Below are 22,448 nucleotides of genomic sequence, written 5' to 3'. Positions count from 1 at the left end.
CCGGGCTTAGTGGGTCAGTTTGAGCTGACATACAGTTCCATCTGGAACCTGAGTCCCTACCTCTTGGTTCAGTCCCACAATTCCCCAGTTGTTTGGAATACCTTTCCTCAGTTTTAGTCACAGTACCCACTTACTGGCATATGGTGGTTTAGTCCTTTCTTCAGTTCCAACCCACAGTCCCCACTTACTGGAGTCTGCTGGTTGAATGCATGCTGAGAACTGATGATGGTATGCAAAGCCTTTTCTTGGCCAGTCCACAGTAACACCTTTTGGTTGCTCCTAGTATGTTAGGGTGCATGTTCGTTTGTCTTATTCTGTCTAGATAAAGGGTTATAGCTAAAAGAATCTCAGAAGAAAAAAAAAAAAAAGCCACAAAAGCTGGTGGGCACTAGAAGAACACTTATGAGCTGTTAAGAGTATCCATCACGCAACTCAAAAACTCCCGCATTAAGTGGCTCACTGAATAGGTTAGGTTGACACTAGGCCACCTCCAACCTCGAGAAAATTCCTGTGCAATGAGTTAACCGTAACACTGCACAATTCCCAACCCAGAGGCACATCCCCCTCAACTCCCAAGAAACCCAGATGCTTCCTTCTGGCACCCCTGCTTATTTTATGCCTAAGATATATTGACAAAGTGGCAAAATCTTACCAAGCTTTATTATGTCCTCACAACCTGGCTTGATAACCATCAGATTGGCAGCCCCAAAATGAGGCTAGAAAGAAATGTGGACTACACCCCATTTACAGCTAGATGTGCTGCACAGAAAGGCACGTTAAATTCTAATTGTGGCTAGGGTCCTACCAAACTTCCTCAGAGGAATTACAATGGCCATTACAAGAAACATTCCAATTAGATAAGATCATTTAAGAAGGGCACTTAAAAGGAAGGCTTCAAATCAAACAGAATGGGATGCCTATTTTAAACAGTATGCAAGAGACTTCAAAATTCCAAAGTATCTTCATTAGAAGATTTGTTGTAAAAGGCTAGTGAAAAACTAAAGTTGTAAAAGGTACCTAGCAAAAAGCTTTCATTCTTACCGCTTCCTTGTATCTTCCTTTATTTGAGGACTCATTCTAGTACTTCTCTATCTAAGGGGGATTATTTGATACGGCCAGAAATGTTTGCTATTTGTCCTAGGCGAAAACCGACAAACATAAAAGAATTTTTGAGTAGCTCTGGGACTAGCCATTGGCCAGAACTGAAAGCTGATACACACATCCTGATAAGAATATTTTTTTAGGCCTCCTCCCATAAGCTAAAATGAAACTAGGTACGGAGAAGGAAAGAAAAAAAATCTTCTGAAGCCTTTGTTAAAGTATTTACTTTAAAAAAAAAAAAAAAAGGCAATCAGATGGGTGGACCCACCTATGACCCGAATCTTTGAGGAATTGAGAGCAACTGTCTGCATTTTACAAATCTAGGCAAAATTAGAAATGCAGCCCTAGAGGCAATTCAAAGTTCACCTATTCCTTTTATTACCAATTCCAAAACGTCTATTTATCTCAAAAGGCTTATTGACCTTACAAAACCAAAGTCTCAGAGCAACTTGCATTCTTCCCTGTGCCTTTGAGATGTAAATATTAACTCCTATCTAGACCACCCCAATTCCCAAGACTGAAACTAAAAGCGGTGTGTATGTGGGGGGTTGAGGGGAGTTAAAATTCAAATTGCAAATGAGCCTCTCTCGTCCAAACTCTAGGCCAAGCCTCCTTAAGCTTTCCTGTCTCCCATCCAAGTACTAACCAGGCCCGACACTGCTTAGCTTCCAAGATCAGACAAAATCTGGCACATTCAGGGAGGTATGCCTGTCTCTACAAATACAAATCTTTTTTTTTTTTTTTTTTTTTTGTCTTTCTTTAGTAATCTCTACACCCAGCGTGGGGTTGGAACTCTGACCTTAAGGATCAAGAGTTGCATGCTCTTCCTACTGAGCCAGCCAGGTGCCCCAAAAAATACAAGTCCTGAAAGTCTTCATGGGGCACCTGGGTGGTTCAGGTGGTGACCCAGGCATCCCTTGATCTCCAGTTGTGAGTTCGACCTCTATGCTAGAGCTTACTTTAAAAAAGAACTGTTTAATTGGCTTAAAAACAAGTGCTTATGAAGGATTTCTAAACTTCAGAAATATAAAAGAAATTAACCCAAATGTTTTTCAAATTCACATGATGTAGGATAACTTTCAGTATAAAAGCTAGTTTAAGTATGTTGGTTAAACTAAAACAAGACATGTCTTTTGGGTTATCAGATCAAATACAAAACTTTTGTAAGTTGATTTTCTCTCTCATAAAATCTGTCAGCCAAAAAAAGAGTTTGCGGCAATGGCCTAATGTCTAAGGCTTTTGTGTGTAACCTAAACAAAATTGTTAAAAACAATTAAAAAGACTAAATAAAAAGGTTTTAGGTAAACTTTAGTTTCCTCCTAATCTTTTTGATAACCTGAAACTTTAAAGTTCTGTTCATTTAGATAATGATTTAAATTCATTAAATAGCCATATCATTTCTGAATAAGATAAAATATTGAAACACTAATTACTAAACACAGGTTTATCAATTTTGCCTTCCTTTTACAGAGGAACTAAAGATATTTGGGGAAAGCACGTTTCTAGAAATTATAGAAAGTATTTAAAGTCTGCCAAGCCACAGGATGCTAAAGCAATGTCCGTTCACAATTGTTTTACTTCTCTACTTCCATTAGAAACTAAGGTTTCTAAAGGTTAAAAACTTCAGTATATAATAAGGGAAACATATCCTATGCAAGGAAAGTAGGATGTGTGTTTTTGGTAAAGAAGGCCTATAAATTGGGACTGGATCCTGAATTCTAAGTTTCCTCAAGTATCTGGCTGGGACATACCATACTGTTTCCAGTTTTCTCCCATTCTTCTGATTTGGAGTCAGTAAGAACAAAGACTGCCCTGGAATTTCCTTGGAAGGGATTATATACCAGATCCTCTTCAGGACCCAGAGAGGGACTCGAATCCTGGACACACATCCCACCACTGACAAAAACTGCACCAGACATCCGGTCCTATGCGAACACCAGAGACCTCCACATCAGGTTGACTAGGAAGATGAGCTGACATCAAGGCGCTCCTCTGAAGACACTGGATCAAGACTTCGTATTTTAACTAAACGTGAAACCCTTTCTTTTTCCCTTTTTTTACAGTGGTACTGGCCTGGAAAGATGATGCTACCATCCATATCTCCCAGGCCACTGCTACAGGGTGGTGGGGTGGGGTAAGTTACGGAATTTAGAATATTTTATTTCAAGCTAAAGAGAAAACCTAACTGACCTGTGTCTTGAACAAGCAAACACAATATTCTCTCTGAATCTACCTATTAATAGTACTACCTTAACGGGAATGGTTTGTGCCCCAACAGGGTTTATCTTTGTTGATGGTGGTTATCCATCAATGCCCAGACAGCTGGCAATGCCTCATTGGTTATCAAAGAGCCTGTAACTGTTTCGCCTCACTGGTTAACTCCCCTGAATTCACACTGCCAAGTTAGAAAAGACCTAAAAGGAGGTTTTCATGGTTCAAGATTCACTTTCTTTGGCAGGGCCCTAGTTTAGATTAATAAATCTAAATGAGGCTACGATCAGAAACCTCTCCTTGACTCTTGAAAGTATTACAAAATCCACAACAGCTGTACAACAAAAATCTTAGACTATCTGGCCACAGTTGTTTTTTTCTGTTTGTTTCTTGTTTTGTTTTGCAGTTGTTTTCGGTAATAGGATACCCTTTATTTATTGTTTAACTGGGCAAGGAGGTATCTGTGCTGTGACCACCATTGCCTGCTGTTCGTGGATTAACATTTCTGGGAAAGTTGAAACTCAATTATGTAAGATCATTGAGCAAGTCACTTGGCTTTAAAAAATGACCTCCTTCAGCAGGATCTTTCCTCTACTTACTTGATTTTGATTGGTTTTGGTCCTGGGAACCACAGCTCTGAAGTGCAATGGGAAATCATTCTGAATAATCATAATAATCATAATAAGCACACTGTATTCTCTCAAAAGCTTTACATGCATGTTCCCAGCTCTTAAACACCATGCAAATGATCTCCCTAAGATGGGAACATCAGAAGAGGACCATAGAGGGGTGCCTGGTTGCCTCAGTTGATAGGGCATGTGACTCTGGATCTTGGGTGTAGAGAGCACTTAAAAATAAAATCTTTTTTTATTTTTCTATTTTTTAAAAATATTTTATTTATTTGACAGAGAGATCACAAGTAGGCAGAGAGGGAGGGAAGCAGGCTCCCTGCTCAGGGCTCGAGACCCCAGGGCCCTGGGATCATGACCTGAGCTGAAGGCAGAGGCTTTAACCCACTGAGCCACCAGGCGTCACCCCACCCTTTTTTTTAAATGGTTTTTTTTTTTTTTCCTTTTTTAAGATTTTATTTATTTATTGGGGGGGGCGGAAGCATAAGCAGAGGGAGGGGCAAAGGCAGAGGGAGAAGGAGACTTCCTGCTGAGCAGGGAGCCCAAGGTGGGGCTTGATCTGAGAACCACAGGATCATGACCTGAGCCAAAGATAGATGTTTAACTGACTGAGCCACCCAGATGCCCCGAAAGTAAAATCCTGAAAAAAAAATTGTGAACCTTAAGTTGTGGCCTATCACAGAGATTAACCAAAAAAGAAAAAAGTGTCACAACCTGTGAATATCCCGAACAAAAAATGGACAGAAACCGGGATACCTGGGTGGCTCAGTTGGTTAAGCAGCTACCTTGGCTCAGGTCATGATCCCAGGGTCCTGGGATCATGTCCCACGTTGGGTTTCTTGCCCAGTAGGGAGCCTGCTTCTCCCTCTGCCTGCTCTGCCTGCCTACTCTCTCTCTCCCTGAGAAATGAATAAAATCTTCAAAGGACAGAAGGACAGAAATGGTGAGAACTTCAGAGCTGAAAGTGGTACTAATGCCTTAAACTTTGATCACACATCTCAGTGAAGCTGCAAGTCTTATCAAAAGGGGTGAACTGTTAATAAGGAGACAGAAAGCCAAAAGAGCAAAAATTTGTTTTATATATATATAATTATATATTATATATAATAACAAATATATTTGTTATAACAAATTTTTTTACCAAATATAACAAATACTTTACCAAATTTTTTTTTTAAATTAAAAAAAAATTCTGGTTGTCTAGGACTAGAGGGTTTGGGAAGAAATGGGGACTGACTGCTAACTGATACCTGCTTTCTTTTGGGGTTAAGAAAATGTTTCAAAATTGATTAAGATGATGGTCACACAACTCCATGAATATACTAAAAACCACTGCATTTTACACAAAATGCAAAATACGGCATGTGAATTATATCTAAAAAAGGCTGTTATTTTAAAAAAGAGCGGGTGGGAGGGCACCTGGCTGGCTCAGTCAGAAGGGTGTGTGACTCTTGAATTCAGAGTCATGAGTTCAAGCCCCACACTGGGTACAGAGTTTACTTAAAAAAAAAAATTTTTTTTTTTTGGGACGCCTGGGTGGCTCAGTTGCTTAAGCGGCTGCCTTCGGCTCAGGTCATGATCCCAGCGTCCTGGGATCGAGTCCCACATCGGGCTCCTTGCTTGGCAGGGAGCCTGCTTCTCCCTCTGCCTCTGCCTCTGCCTGCCGCTCTGTCTGCCTATGCTTGCTCTCGCTTCTCTCTCTATGACAAATAAATAAATAAAATCTTGAAAAAAAAAATTTTTTTTTTTTTTTTAAGATAAATGGTGCTTAGAGAGCACATACAGGTTCTAAACTTACCTAGGGAGCCAGGGAAGATTTTATCAAGAAGTTAACTTTGTGGGGCGCCTGGGTGGCCCAGTGGGTTAAGCCTCTGCCTTCAGCTCAGGTCATGATCTCAGGGTCCTGGGATGGAATCCCGCATGGAGCTCCCTGATCAGCCGGGAGCCTGCTTTCCCCCACACCCTCCCACCTGCCACTCTGCCTACTTGTGATCTGTCTGTTAAATAAATAAGCAAAATCTTTAAAAAGAAAAAGAAAAAAGAAGTTAACTTTGAGTTGAAAGTGGAAGGATGCACTACAGGGCAAGACAGAAGTAGAAGGTGTGAGGACTGGGTTCTGGAGGGCATTGCAGACGCAAGTAAGAGTACTGACATGGGGGAGGAACTCAAAGAAAGCCGTAGGTCTTCAACCAAATAGCAATGTGAAGCCCATAAAGGGTGGTTCAAAAAGATCACCTTGGCTGTATTACGGAAAACTGGTAAGAGGAAAGCTGGTCAACATAGGAAACCTAACCAAAATGCTCTTTCAATAGGTCAGAGATAACAGATGTGCGTCCTTTCTAGAATTACTCAGGTTTGATGACAGCATATTAAATCACTGGGGCGGGGGCAAATTATTCCATAAATGATATAGGGCACAGTTGACTCCCCACCCTCATTCCTTACACCGAAACAAATTCCAAATGTGTTAGTGGTTTATGTTTTTTTGTGTGTGTGTGTGTATTTTTTAAAGATTTTATTTACTTATTTATTTATTTATTTATTTAACAGAGAAACACAGCGAGAGAGGGAATGCAACCAGGGGCAGTGGGAGAGGAAAAAGCAGGCTTCCTGCTCAGCAGGGAGCCTGATGGTGGGGCTCAATCTCAGGACCCAAGCCCAAGGCAGACACTTAAGGACTGAGCCACCCAGGCGTCCCCAACTTTTTTTTTTTTTAATATTTATTTATTTGTCAGAGAGAACACACAAGTAGGGGGAGCAGCAGGCAGAGGGAGAAGCAAACTCCCCGCTGAGCAAGAAGCCTGATGCAGGAACTCAATCCCAGGACCCTGGGATCATGCAATGAGCAGAAGGCAGCTGCTTAACTGACTGAGCCACCCAGGTGTCCCAGTGATTTAACTTTTTAAAGTAAGGTCACACAATAAATAAATTGGAAAAAAAATAAAATAAAATAAGGTCACACAGGTGGCTCAATTGTTAAGCATCTGCCTTCAGCTCAGGTCATGATCCCAGGGTCCTGGGATGGAGCCCCACATTGGGTTCCCTGCTCAGCAGGGAGCCTGCTTCTCCTGCTCCTGCTCCCACTTCCCGTCTTATGTTCCCTCTCTCACTGTGTCTCTCTCTAATAAATAACTAAAATCTTAAAAAGTAAATAAATAAAATAAAATAAGGCCACACAAAAAAAGTCAACTAAACCAACTAGAAAAATGGATTAGAACACCCACAAACTAACACAAGCTTTTTAAGGGGCATTTAGAATATGATAAAGGTGCCACTTTCGACCGTCAACCATCTAATAAACGGTAAGATAACCCTTTTCTTTTTAATTGAAGTATGATGCACACATAAAAGATTGGAAAAATATATACCCAACTTAATAACTGGTTAGCTCTAGGGAAAATAATATAATTTACAGACTTTCACTTTGTCAATTTTTGAACACTTCTTATAATGAATGTATACTCATATATTAAGACTTTCAAAGTACAGAACTTTGGGTGCCTGGGTGGCTCCGTGGTTTAAAGCTTTTGCCTTCGGCTCAGGTCATGATTCCCGGGGTCCTGGGATCGAGCCCCGCATTGGGCTCTCTGCTCCAAGGGGAGCCTGCTTCCTCCTCTCTCTCTGCCTGCCTCTCCACCTACTTGTGATCTCTGTCTGTCAAATAGATAAATAAAACCTTAAAAAAAAAAAAAGTACAGAACTTTAATTTTTAAAAGCCACAAATGTATAACAACGAGAAGACTACTGGAATACTTGCAAAGCAACATAAATCCAAGAAACCATATAGGACCAATAAATCTGGCAGCCAAAAATTATAAAAGTTTCTATAAACCAAAAATATACTGTAAAATAAAAAGACAAAGAGCTTGGAAAGAAGCTTGCAACACACATCTGGTTCATTTCCTTAATTTACAGTGAACTCTGAAAAATCATTATAGAAATGGCAACCTTACAAAAAATAAGCAAAGATCATTTTTACAGGGAAATACATATTAAGAGATGCAAATCCAATTATCACTTTCATCTACCCAAAGATCGGTAAAAATTAATTTACCCAGTTAACTTGGATATCCATATTCAAATAATCACATAATGTTGTTGTATAAAACATTATGAAACAAATTATGAAAAGTTATGAAAGTTATGAAAGAAAAAAATTATAAAGCAAAGTGTATATCCTTCTTCCCTGTGGTTCTGATTAAATAAATGATAGTATAAGTACATGAAATCCTACACAGCTGTTGAAAACAGTGAGGCATGGGGCACCTGGGAGGCTTAGTCAGTTAAGCGGCTGACTTCGGCTCAGGTCATGGTCTTAGTGTACTAGGATGGAGTCCCACAGCTGGCTCAGAGCTCATCGAGGAATCATCTTGTCCTTCTCCCTCTACCCCTCCCCCTGCTCATGCTCACTCTGTCTCTATGTCAAATAAATAAATAAAATCTTAAAAAAAAAAAAGAAAAAGAAAACAAAAAAGAAAAAAAAGAATGAGGCAAATTTCTTTGTAATGATTTGGGGAAATATCCAAGATAGACTGAGATGAAATCAAGTTTCAGAACAGTCAAGGCAAACCTACTTCCCATCTAGTATCTTTGGAGATTGTATGCCTGAGCTAAGAGGATGTGGGAATTAGAAGGGAAAGAGAAGTCTCAGGCCATCTAAGCTGGAGAGCCTAACTCTTTCAGAAAGTAGGAAATACCTAATACGAACTACTTCACAGTATAGTCTGAGCCCAATTTAAAAAAAAATGACTAGCCTTCATGTTAGAGAGCTTACTGTACATACCCAATACAGAAAACCCTGAAAGTAAATGTATCCCATTCTTACAGGCAGATAAAAATTCACCCCTGAAAGCCTCTTTCTCACCTGTCTTTTCAAATCCATAAGCAAATCTCTACTTACAATTGTGGTCCCTCTTTCCCTCTTATCTGTGCCTCCCCAGGCCAATAAAATGTCAGCTGAAATTAAAAGATACCATAAGAAAAATGAAATTCAAATACTGAAATGCCTAATACCTACCCAGTTCTGTACCCTCTGAACGCAGAAATGCTAACAAATCGCCTTTTATGAAAAAAGGGAGACTTGTTTTTATCACCCACAAAAATTGCAAAACACAGATATTTTTAAGTCTTTTAAAAAATCCATTTGATTAATAAGGCCAGATTCCACCAATACCACCATCACCCTCCACCTCCAAAAAGCCTCCACCTCCGAAGAGCCCACAGCTTCTTGAGGGCAGGAACCTATCTTACTCACTCTGTCTCTAAACACCTCCTTTACTGCGTAAGCCACAGCGGTGAATAAATATTTGCTGAATCTCTGATGTTTATTTTCTCTCTATCTACATATGCCACAAGCACGTAAATCAACTCGAATTTTTTTTTTTTTTTAAGATTTTACTAATTTGTCAGAGAGAGAGAGCGCAAGCAGCAAAAGCCTCAGGCAAAGGGTGAAGCAGGCTCCCCACTGAACAAGGAGCCTAATGTGGGACTTGATCCCAGGACCTTGGGATCATTACCTGAGCTGAAGGCAGATGCCTAACTGACTGAGGCATCCAGATATTCCAAATCTACTAGGATTTTAAAGTAGACAGTACTACTTAGCCTCCCGTAAAATGAGAAAATGTATTTATACCCAGGACATTCTTCAATAGTACTATCCTCTTGTGGAACTTTTCTTCACATAAACTTGAGCTATTTTAAGTACTATGCAGTTTTCAGTTAGTAGTTTCCACTTAAAAATTACCTGGTTGGGGGCACCTGGGTGGCTCAGTGGGTTAAGCCGCTGCCTTCGGCTCAGGTCATGATCTCAGGGTCCTGGGATCGAGTCCCGCACGCATCAGGCTCTCTGCTCAGCAGGGAGCCTGCTTCCCTCTCTCTCTCTCTCTGCCTGCCTCTCTGTCTACTGTGATCTCTCTCTGCCAAATAAATAAATAAAATCTTTAAAAAAAAAAAAATTACCTGGTTGTTTGTTTGTTTGTTTAAACAGAATGGAACAGCTCTTTTTTGGCAAGAACCTCAGAACAAGTGTCAATGCATATCAGCAGCTAAGCACTAGAGCAAAAAACTTAACCAATCCTACCTCACATTTAAACCTCATGCATCCACAGACATTAAATAGCTGCTCTATCATGGGCAAGACAGAACTCTATCGTTACTGAATCAGAATTATGGTATATCAAAATTTATTTGGGGTGTTTTACAAATATCTAGAATTTATTTCAGGGTACAGCAGGGTATTTTACAAATACCTAAGGATATTAAAACAATGGTTTTGATGTCTTTGTTGCAGAGTTGTTGTTCACCTCAATATATGCCCCTAATACGAGAACAATGCTAAATAATACCAAAGCCATGGACTTGACTCTTTTTTTTTTAAAGTATTTTTTTTAGTGCTCGCTTCGGCAACACATATACTAAGTATTTTTTTAAAGACTCTATTTATTTATTTGACAGAGAGAAATCAGAAGTAGGCACAGAGGCAGGCGGAGAGAAAGGAGGAAGCAGGCTTCCGTTGAGTGGAGAGCCCAGTGTGGGGCCCGATCCCAAGACCCCAAGATCATGACCTGAGCCGAAGACAGAGGCTTAAACCACTGAGCCACCCAGGCGCCCCTATGGACCTGACTCTTGAAGACAACCAGCTTTATCGCACCAATACCACCATCACCGTCCACCTCCAAAAAGCCTCCACCTCTGAAGAGCCCACAGCTTCTTGAGGGCAGGAACCTATCTTACTCACTCTGTCTCTAAACACCTCCTTCACTGCGTAAGCCACAGCGGTGAATAAATATTTGCTGAATCTCTGACGTTTATTATTTTATGACGTAATTGGTCATAAAACGCCTAAGTCATGAAAACATGAACGATACACTGAAAAAGAATCAAAATCCAAAATAATCTAGGGGAGGAAGGAAGGAATTAAATGTGGGCATAGATAAAATAGATGAAATAAAATAGGCCATTCGCTGATAATTACTGAAGCTGGGTGACAGCTACTAGAGTCCCTATACAATTCTTTTCCATACTCTGAAATTTTTGATAATAAGCATTTAATTTATACATCAGTATTTTCCTATTACAATTAATATTTGTGACAGAAATCTGTGGGCATAAATTAACCAACAGTTTATGGGTTGCTTTTTATGTCACATAAAGGACAGAACTGTACACACATCTAAAGCTCTCAAACCATCCACTCTTGAACAACTCCTATCACAGAAGTCAAAGAGTTCACTCTGAATGTTGGGAGGGCAAATGCAATTCCCCATGTCCCTCAGATTTAGGTCATTTCCTCCTTCCACTGCAACTAGCAGACCTGGTAGAGTTCAGTGGTAATAAGTCAGTTGAGTCATCCTGTTTCTATATGCTGACGGAACTTTCCAGCGCTGTTAACCAGGTTATTATCTGCTGTTAGAACCTTAAACACTCCAGCTCAAGCTGGGTGGGTTTACTTTACCTTATTTCACCTTTGGGAAGTCAAATTTAATCTCCTACTTATATCTTTGGAAAAGGTGAAAAAGTAGATTGTAGATTGTAGTTTCACTACCCTATTTTGTAGAATTATGCCATAGAATTACATGCTTATATATAAGATTTATTACTTGGGAAATTAACTTTTTAAAAGCGTTTTTTTTTTTTTAAAGACTGTATTTATTTATTTGAGAGAGAGAGAGCATGAGTAGGGTGAGGGCAGAGGGAGAAGCAGACTCCCTACTGAGTGGGGAGCTCAATGTAGGGCTCAATCCCTGGACATCAGATCATGACCTGAGCCAAAGGTAGACACTTAATTGACTGAGCCATCCAGGCACCCCTTAAAAGTTGTTTTTAATGAGGCTAAAACATTCTTAATAGCAAATAACTGTGAAGTTATTAGTGTTACAAAATTTTATCAAATCACTTGGTATCAGTGGTAACCCCAGAAGTACACAGAGGAAAACGGAAAATGTCAACTTTTCCATTCCTCTCTGCTCAAGTCTCCTCCCTTTCCCCAGAGGTACCACTGCTGATAGTCTGCTGTGAATACCTGCAGGTTTCTCCATATGCATCTATGTACACCCTTCTAAATACATACATATGCATGTATGTACACCCTTATAAGTACATATATACAAATATCATTTTGGTTGATCTTACAGATCATATTATACATATTCTGCAACTTGCAGTTTTGTAGCATAAAAGACCTTCAGACCACGGCTTCTAGGTGCCTCAGTTGGTTAAGTCTCTGCATTCGACTCAGGTTATGATCCCAGGGTCCTGGCATCAAGCCCTGCATCAGACTCGCTGCTGAGTAGGTAGTCTGCTTCTGTCTCTGCCCCTTACCCTCCCCATGCTCTCTTTCACATAAATAAATAAAATCTTGAAAAAACAACAATAACAACAAACTTTTAGACCTTTCAATACATAAAGCTCTACATCATTCTTTGTAATGGCTACATAATTCTCTAAAAACATGAACCTATTTAGCATTCCTTCAGTAGAGATTACTTAGGGACCTGCCAATGTTTTTTTAAAGTAAACTCTACCCCCAACAGGGTGCTCAAACTCATGACCCTGAAATCAAGGGCTGCATGCTCTACTGAGCCAGCCAGGCCCCCATGGACTTTCCAACTTTTTATTAGTATAATACTGCAACAACCATCTTTGTGCCCACATTTTTGTGGGGTGGAGTACAAAAAAATTAGTATCTAGGCCTAATAAGGTCATTCACAAAAAGCCTTTGCCAATTCTATCAACAGCACATAGTACATGTTACTGTGTAACACAGTAATTACATACAGTATTATTATCACTGATAGTACAATAACATATGGATATATATACTCAAGATATATCTATACCAGAATGTCTGATCCCCAAAATTTAACTCATTGTTTCTATTTCCTAGTTCCAATAATGCTGCATATCTTTTCAAGTTTATTGGCATTTATATTTCTTCTTTTTCAAACTTTTGTCTTACTGATTTTAACAGCTCTTTATAGCTGCTTTTTATTTATTATAGTTTTTTATGTAGTATTAATTGTTATATCATAGTAAGATTAAGAATTTTTTATAGGTTATTTGTGTCCCTTCCTTCTAGGTGGTTCCAAAGCCAGATTCATAAGGGTCTATTTTTACATATATATTTTTTAAAGATTTTATTTGACAGAGAGAGATCACAAGTAGACGGAGAGGCAGGCAGAGAGAGAGAGAGAGAGAGGGAAGCAGGCTCCCTGCTGAGCAGAGAGCCTGATGCGTGCGGGACTCGATCCCAGGACCCTGAGATCATGACCTGAGCCGAAGGCAGTGGCTTAACCCACTGAGCCACCCAGGTGCCCCTATTTTTACATATTTTTTATTTAAATATTTATCTATCTTAGACTATTAGCTAAAGAGTTAATAAAATTACAAACCATAAAAAATAGATCTAGGGGCACCTGGTAGCTAAGTCAGTTAAGTGTGTGCCTTCAGCTCAGGTCATAATTCCAGAGTCCTGGGATGGAGCCCTCCCCATCAGGGTTCCCGCTCAGCAGGGAGTCTGATTCTCCCTCTTCCTGCCACCTGTTCTCTCTCTCTCAAACAGGTAAAACCTTTTAAAAAAAAAAAAACTAAAATCCTAAAGCAGTAATTGAAAATAACATCCAATGACAATATGAAATAATATTTAGAAGGTATTTTAATTTTCTTTAATGTTTTAACTAGCACACTAACAATAAACCCTAGATTAGATAATTTTACTTAAGCTCTCTCATTTTGGAACTATTTTTTGTTGCCATAGAGGTTAAGGACTCACATGAAGGCAAAAAATGTCTTACAAGACATTAAAGATTTAGGGAGGGGCACCTGGATGGCTCAGTGGGTTAGGCCTCTGTCTTTGGCTCCGGTCATGATCTTGGGGTCCTGGGATTGAGCCCTGCATCAGGCGCTCTGCTCAGCAGGGAGCTTTTCCCTCTCTGTCTGCTTGCTTTTCTGCCTCCTTGTGATATCTCTCTCTCAAATGAATAAATAAGATCTTCAAAAAAAAAAAAAAAAAAAAGATTTAAGGAGGAAAGCATTTCTATGTTAGTATGTGTATGTGAGTGTTCATTTTTGTTCCTCTTACAGAAGAAAATACTTGGTTTTGGGGCGCCTGATTGGCTCAGTCGTTAAGCATATGCCTTGAGCTCAACTCATGATCCAGGGTCCTGGGATGGAGACCCGCATCAGGCTCCCTGCTCGGCGGAAAGCCTGCTTCTCCCTCTGCCACTCCCCCTACTTGTGTTCCCTCTCTCCACTATCTCTCTCTCTCTCTCTGTCAAATAAATAAATAATTAAATCTTTAAAAAAATAAAAGAGGCAATTTTACAAAAACCTAGAAGTAACAAAAATTTCCAAAATGTAATAAAATGTTAACATAGGTTTCAAGGTTATAAAAGTCATTTTCAAATGAGTTAGCAATTTCTATAGCACACTGCAAAACAGTAAATATTTCAAAAGTGCTTTTAACACAAAATGGTTGGGAGACTCGGTCATGAATTTTTAAAGGAAATAATCTGGTCATATGCTAAATTAACCTGCAACAGTTCTCACTAAGTTGGAATGGAACTACTGGTACATGACCTTTACCTATAAATGGCCTTAAACTATTTACTTCTTGCTTTACCAGGGGATAGCAAATTTCCTATGAGTAGGTAGGTAAATGTAACAGAAACAGGGAAAAATTTTTAAAAATACAACAGGACAGAGAAGGATGTGGTCATGAAATGCGAATAAAAGACAATACCCTGAAGATCATTAAAAATTAGGAGCCAGTACGCAAAATGTAGATAGATCTCTTAAGTCTCTAAGAGACAGAAGAGCTAATAAAATAGCCATCAGCGTCTCTAAAAAATTTCTGGAATAGGTAAAGCCCAAGAGAAAAGACAATTCCCAAAAAAGTCACTATTGCTCATTAACAAACATAAAAAGTCACCCTGGGACACCTGGCTGGCTCAGTCTGCAGAACATGCGACTCTTGATCTTTAGTTCAAGCCCCAAACTGGAAGGTAGAGTTTACTTTAAAAAAAAAAAAGTCCCTTAACTAAGTCATCAAATACACGCAAACTAAGGTGAACTTTCACTTAAAAAGCAAAACACAGAAAGTACAAAAGTACAGTGGAAGTTTACTCATACACTGCTAGTCCTGCAGCTAACTGCTGCAAAAATTCTGAAAAGTAATATGACAATACGTATCAAGATCAATAGGGGTGCCAGGCTGGCTCCTTTGTAAAACAGGCAACTCCTGAACTCTAGATCTAGGAGCTGTGAGTTTGGGTCCCATACTGGGTGCAGAATTACTAAAAAACAAATTTAAAAAAAAAAAAAAAAAGGACCATAAAAATGTTCATATCAACGATGTGTGTGTTATTTGTGGTTTATTTTTAAATACTCTCAACAGAGGAGGGAAAGGAGAAGGATGGAAAGGAATAAATCTTCCACAAAGAATTCCAAATAATTTATGTAGATTTAACCCCTTTAAGAGGTAAAGCTTAACTCTCCTCTGACCTTGAATGTGTCCTGGACTTAGTGACTTAACTTCTAAAGGGTAGAATACAAAAAGAGAAGGTGACTTTATAGTAGAGAAACCTAGCAAATACTACCTTTAACCTAAAGATCAAAGTATACATCATTAGTGATAAATCATGTTGCTATCATGTACCCTTTAATAAGATGTGATGAGAAAGGTATTTCACCTCTGTGGTATTCTTCCCCCAAAACATCACACTAAGTCTAATCATGAGAAAAATCATCAAACCCAAATTGAGAGGAATTCTACAAAATACCTAACCAATACTTCTCAAAACTGTCAAGGACAACAAAATACAAGGAAAGCACACAAAACTGTAACAGACCAGAGAAGACAAAGCAGACTAACACTACTTCCAGGTGATCCTAGAAGTCCCTGTAAATGATAAAAAGAAACAGATTATTACTGACACTCGATCTTAAATGAGCGAAACTGGACAATGTACTATTAATTCCACAATTATCCACTGTTCTCCAGAAACTTCATTTGGAGTACCCTCCCTGTAATTCTAGCAAGAGGCTAATAAATTAATTTTTACTTAAGGTAGAATACTATGTATTAGGTATTTCTGACCTTCCAAGCAAGCACTCAACCACTTTATATTTTATGACCTGAAGTCTTTGGCTTCTGCTGCCCCTGCTCCATTGAGGTTCCATCATGAACCGAATTCATGACTTGGAAAGGTCTTTTCTTTTCCTTTTTAAAATAAATCCTCCTGGTACCTACATCAAAACATAACAAAATGGCAACTTATCCTCTACACATCTCATATTCATTCCTTAAAAAAAAGGTGGGGGGTGGCGGCTGGGGAAGCGGCGAGAGGGGAGTGGGCACCTGGCTGGCTCAGTCAGTAAAGCATGCGACTCAATCTTGGGATCATGAGTTCAAGCCCCACAGTGGGGGGGGGGGAAGGAAAGGGGAAGGAAGGGTGGAGTAGTAGTAAAGAAAAGAGAAAAAGAAAGAAGAGAAAACAAAGGAAAAAAAAAAAAAGGGAAAGCAAAGAAAATCAAGTCTAAGAACCCGGAATTATGGGGCACCGAGGTGGCTCAGTCATTAAGCAACTGCCTTCAGCTCAGGTCATGATCCCAGGGTCCTGGGTTCAAGCCCTGCATCGGGCTCCCTGCTCAGTGGGAAGCCTGTTCTCCCTCTCCCACTCCCCCTGCTTGTGTTCCCTCTCTACCTGTATCTGTCTCTGCTAAATAAATAAAATCTTTCTATAAAAGTAAAAAACCAAGAATTAGTATAACTTGATTTTTCCTTTATTTTTCCCAAGGCTGCATTATACAAATATGTACCCTTATTTAACTTCCCTACTTTGTTGCCAATCTCTAGTTTTCTCTCTTCTTCAATAAAGATTAGTTCCCTGCCCTGCTTCCAAGAGCAGTATTACTGAAAATTCATTTCCCTCATAAGAAATGAGTACGGAATCCAGAATGCTCAATGTGGAATTCTTGTGGTTGGGGGGAAAAGACTGTAGAATTACTATATGCCCAGAATTTAAACAAAGGGAAGAATTACACCACATTAAAATGACTGTATGGGTTCTGTTAAGGTGATCAGATGACATCTTCTCATTTTCAGAAGTTGTCATACTACATTTTACTGCTCAAATCAATTATGTATTTACATAAGGATATGAAACTTGTATATACGTAAACATTCGTACATTAAATAAATGATTCTACCCAAAATACTAAAGACTGATGCCAAAACTCCCACACAATAAAAACTTAAATATAATTCTTATCTATAGAGATAAAAATTTATCTATGTTCACAAATTATCTAAAACCTCAAGAATTTAGTATGTAGGGCGCCTGGGTGGCTCAGTGGGTTAAGCTGCTGCCTTCGGCTCAGGTCATGATCTCAGGGTCCTGGGATCAAGTTCCGCATCGGGCTCTCTGCTCGGCAGAGAGCCTGCTTCCTCCTCTCTCTCTCTCTGCCTGCCTCTCTGCCTACTTGTGATCTCTTTCTGTCAAATAAATAAATAAAATCTTTAAAAAAAAAAAAAAAAGAATTTAGTATGTAAAAATAATTACGTAATTGGTTGCCTCTGGAAAGGGGCCTAAGTGGCTAGGAGGCAGCAGTAGTAAGGACACTTCACTGTATACCATTTTGTGGCTTCTGAACTATTCAAAAAGTATTAGCTTTTATTATTATTTTTTAAAGATTTTATTTTTTTGACAGAGAGACACACAGTGACAGAGGAAACACAAGCAGGGAGTGGGAGAGGGAGAAGCAGGATTCTAGCCAAGTAGGGAGGCTGATGCAGGGAGCCCAATGCGGGGCTCGATCCCAGGATTTTGATATCATGACCTGAGCGGAGGGCAGAGGCTTAATGACTGAGCCACCCAGGCAACCCCCCAAAATATTAACTTTTTAAAAGAATAACCATACAGTAAGGTTTTTATTCTCCCCCCTACCAGAACTATTAGTTCTAGGAACAAATAATTCCATCTCAATTTTCACTTGGAGGGAATATACTAAAATCTTCTTAATCCTCCTCTGACCCTTTGTCATCGCTAATTTGTTGGCTAGAGTTTATATAATAAAAGGTGGGACACCTGGGTGGCTCAGCTGGTTAAGCATGTGACTCTCGATTTCCGTTCAGGTCATGATCTCAGGGTTGTTAAGACTGAGCCCCCTGCTGGTTTCCATGCTGGGCAAGAAGACTGCTTAAGATTCTCTCCCTCTCCCTCTGCCCCTTCCCCACCTCCCTCTCTCCCTCTCCCCAAAAAAAAAGAAGTGTGTGAGTGCATATGTATGTGCGTGTATATACATATGTATGTATATATGTATGTATGTGTATATATATCATATATATATATATATATATAAAGGTTTCTAAACTTTTTAAGTAAATGTATTACAAAATGAACCAAATTCCATCATCAACAAGAAATGACTAAGTATATAATGGACCACACAATGGGTACTTCTAAAATCAGCCTCTGCCCTAAATCTGGTGTAATCATTCTTTGCAAACTCAGTTTGGAAAAGTTTACCTTTCCCTAAAGAGTACATTTATCATGATGAGCACTTATACCACACTGCTGAATCACTATATTGTACACCTGAAACTAACATAATGCTGTATACTTCCTATTCTGTATTAAATTAAAAACTTAAATTAAAAAAAAAAAAAAAGTTTACGGGCGCCTGCCCTGTGATGATGAACTCCAGGATGCTGAAATGGGCAAATTCTCTTAGGATTTGCCTAAATCCTAAATTCAATCCCAGGATCCTGGGATCGAGCCCCGCATCGGGCTTCTTGCTCAGCTGGGAGCCCCCTTCTCTCTCCCTCTGCCTGCTGCTCCCCCTGCTTGTGTGTGCTCTCTCTTTCTCTGTGTCAAATAAATAAAATCTTAAAAAAATTTAAAAGAGCATACTGATGTTCAAAAAGCAAATAAGAGGGGTGCCTGGGTGACTCAGTGGGTTAAATAAAGCCTCTGCCTTCAGCTCAGGTCATGGTCTCAGGGTCCTCGGATTGAGCCCCACTTTGGGCTCTCTGCTCTGTAGGGAGCCTGCTTCTCTTCCTCTCTCTCTGCCTGCCTCTCCGCCTACTTGTGATCTCTGTCTGTCAAATAAATAAATAAAATCTTAAAAAAAAGTTTACCATTCCTTTCTCCTACTCACCCTCCAGTAGAAGCTTTAACAAGAAAATCAAAATACTGAAACTGTAAATACCACAAACTACTAATGTTGATATGTTGTTTTGTCAAATTGAGTTTAAAATAAAGGCAAATGGGAATTCACTTTTAAATTCATTTCTAAAATATACATTAAAAAAGAACAAGAGGAAAAATACAAGGACTAGACTAGTTTTGTTACAGGCATTTTCCGAAGGCACATCCAGAATCAAAGACATCTGGATATACACAATAGCTGGGATGGTAAGGAGGAAAAAAGAAGGTGGAGGAAGCAAAAGGATAAGAGATAAAATGACCTAGTAAATAATAAATAAATTCTTTCTTCCAGAATTTTCCGAACATACCAACCACGAAATGTATTTATACATCAAAGTCTGAATTACAAATAATAAGATCAATATTTTAATAAATGGTCCTAGGAAAACCTCCTAGCAAGTAAAAAGGAAAAAAAACCTATCAGTAATTCTAGAAGACAATTTAGTTGAATATTTGACCACTGTGGAAGAACTACCACATACAATGGAAAATACCAACAAATTTACAACATAATACCGTGTGCATTAAAAAAGAAGAAGAAGAAGAAGAAGAAAATCCCAAATAAAATAAAAAGAGCAAAAGAACTGGGAAAAAAACACATTTGACTAATGTGGCTGGCAAAGGCATTTTAATAACATACAGCATATGCAAACAGATTCTTAAGTAAGCTACAGACTGTATTTGAGATTAAAAATTATAGTAACTATTATGGCAAAATGAATCCAGAAGTTAAAAAATATTCATGCCCTCTGAATTCTTCTGCTTCTATCAAAAAAAATGAAACAAGATGGGATTGGGAAGGAGACAAACCATAAGTGACTCTTAATCTCACAAAACAAACTGAGGGTTGCTGGGGGGAGGGGGGGTGGGAGAAGTGGAGGGTTATGAACATTGGGGAGGGTATGTGTTGGGGTGAGTGATGTGAAGTGTGTAAACCTGGCGATTCACAGACCTGTACCCCTGGGGGTAAAAATATATGTTTATAAAAAATGAAAAAATTTTTTTAAAAATCTAAAATACAAAGATTTATGTACAAAGATGGTTCTCATAATTTTGTAAGAGTCAAAAATTGGAACAATCTAAATGTCTGGGTAAAGGGGAATGTTTAAATTATGATACATACTGTGAAGTATGCAGCCAAATGTTTCATTTTTTCATAATGACATGGGGAAATGATCACAACACAGTATTAAAGTATATCAAATAGGATATAAAAATAATCATAGCACATGCACATGGTTAAAAAGCACAGGAAAACACATGCTCAAAAAGGTTGAAAGAATGTATACCAAAAGTTCAACATTGGGGGTCTCTGGGTGAAGGATTTTACTTTCCACTTTATTCATTTCAAGTATGATCATGTATCAACTCTTTGAATAAGAAAAAAACTTTGGATGCAGCACCTAAATTCAGGAAAACTAAGATTTATCAGTAAATAAATAGCAAGAAGTAAATAAACAAAAATATGGCAGGGATATAGTGAAGAGATTTAGGAGACAGTAATCAAATGCAATGTACAGACCTTGTTTGAATCCCTCGGCCTTTTGGCTAAGATCAAGTGTAGTATCTGATTCAAACAAACATTATAAAAGAACATTTATGCAAGAACCAGAAACTCTGAACAGTGACTGGATTAAATGACATTTAGGAATTACTAAAAAATATTTTTAGCATAATTACAATGTCGATTATCACATCTAAAGAGTCCTTATCTCTGAGAGATCCCTCTAGGTATTTTCAGTCAAAGAGAGATAATGCCTGGGATCTAGCTGAAAATGCAAAGGGAGAAGTATAGACAAAATAAAACAACCATGAGTTAAATAATTGCTGAAGCCAACTGATAAGTACACAAGGACTCATTGTACTATTTTATCTTTTAGCACCAAAAATTTCAAACATACTTAAGATCTTTTTAAAGTAGTTTTATACAGGGCACCTGGGTGGCTTAGTGAGTTAAGCATATGCCTTCAGCTATGGTCATGATCCAGAGTCCTGGGCTTGAGTCTGGTATTGGGCTCCCTGCACAGTGGGGAGTCTGCTTCTCCCTCTGCCCCTCCCCCACCCTATTCATGTTTGCATGCACACTTTCTCAAAAATAGATGGATAAAATCTTTTGAAAAAATTAAAATGTAAATATAGTGTTACAGAAAAACAAAGCACTCTTCTGTTTCCCCCCAGGCAAACATAGGGGGCTCTTCTTAAAAAAGCATGGGTAACCAAGGTTGATTCAAGGTCACAGGATGGAAATTATCTTCTACTGTGATTTTAAGAAAGTGATTTATGATGAAATCATCTTTTCAAATAGCCAACCAAATCTTTACAGTGATCAACAATGGTATCAAAATTCTTTCCACTTAAAAAATAAAAACCCACAGCAAGAGCAAAAAGCAAAGTAACAATTTAGAATGCATATAATTTTTTTTTTAAACAGAAAATAGAGATGATGGTCAGAAATGGGGAACTCAGAATAAGCATTCTATTTTTTTTCTAAAAAGCATCAATTCTGCTGATGAGAGCTCCAAAGTTACAAAACTGAGAAAGTGAAATACGCCAGAAACTGCTAGAACTGCCTCCAGGGCACTTAGGAAGCCTACACCTCAGTTTGCTTTCTACTCTATTTTTAACCTTATTCCCAATTATATCACAGAGGTAACTGCTCACCTCTAAAAATAATTTTCTTCTAGAAACACCTTTCTGACCCCAAGTTTTTATGCAGAAGTTTTTATCCAGTAGTAAATCAGACAATGGACTAAATGAAAGGGTAGAGATATCCCAAAACTTTGGCTACCTTTCATATTAAACATGGAGAACAAAATATTTGTCTATCACTTAGTAATATTAACATTATGATGCTACAGACTAATATACTACCATTTGGGATTACTTTCATCGGATGACCCAACATCTCAATGTAATAAGATGTTCAAGTTCACTCAAATACAACACTTCTTAGTAATACATTCACTTGCTCTATTCTTTTATTGGAAATGGCTCTCAATCAAACATAGCCATACCTATAGTTTGTATCTGCCTGTATAATGGCTAAGTACTTTTACATACTAACAACAGTCCTTCTGACAAAGCAGAATTATCCCTGTTTTTAAATGAGGAGAATAGGTTCAGGAAAGCTAGCAATTTGACCATGGTCACACATCTGAGATAAGCTCCGCACAGGAAGTCACAATGTAAATTCCTGATCAGGACGCATTCCACATCTGTCCGATATGACCAATCCCGCTACCAACATTTGTTTCACTCTTACAAAGATCCCTTCGGAGCAATACAGAAATTACATAACTAT

General features: G+C 38.7%; 1 protein-coding gene across 1 annotated transcript in view; it reads right to left on the bottom strand.

The window, feature by feature from the left end:
• The window catches only part of SMIM14 (small integral membrane protein 14), a 75,094-nt gene that overhangs the window by 42,177 nt on the left and 10,469 nt on the right, over nt 1-22,448 (bottom strand). The window lies entirely within an intron of this gene.

Source organism: Neovison vison, chromosome 11 (genome assembly GCF_020171115.1).
Source record: "Neovison vison isolate M4711 chromosome 11, ASM_NN_V1, whole genome shotgun sequence".
Classification (NCBI taxonomy): domain Eukaryota; kingdom Metazoa; phylum Chordata; class Mammalia; order Carnivora; family Mustelidae; genus Neogale; species Neogale vison.
Note: the sequence above shows the minus strand (reverse complement) of the source record. Positions and strands in the feature narration are given on the sequence as shown.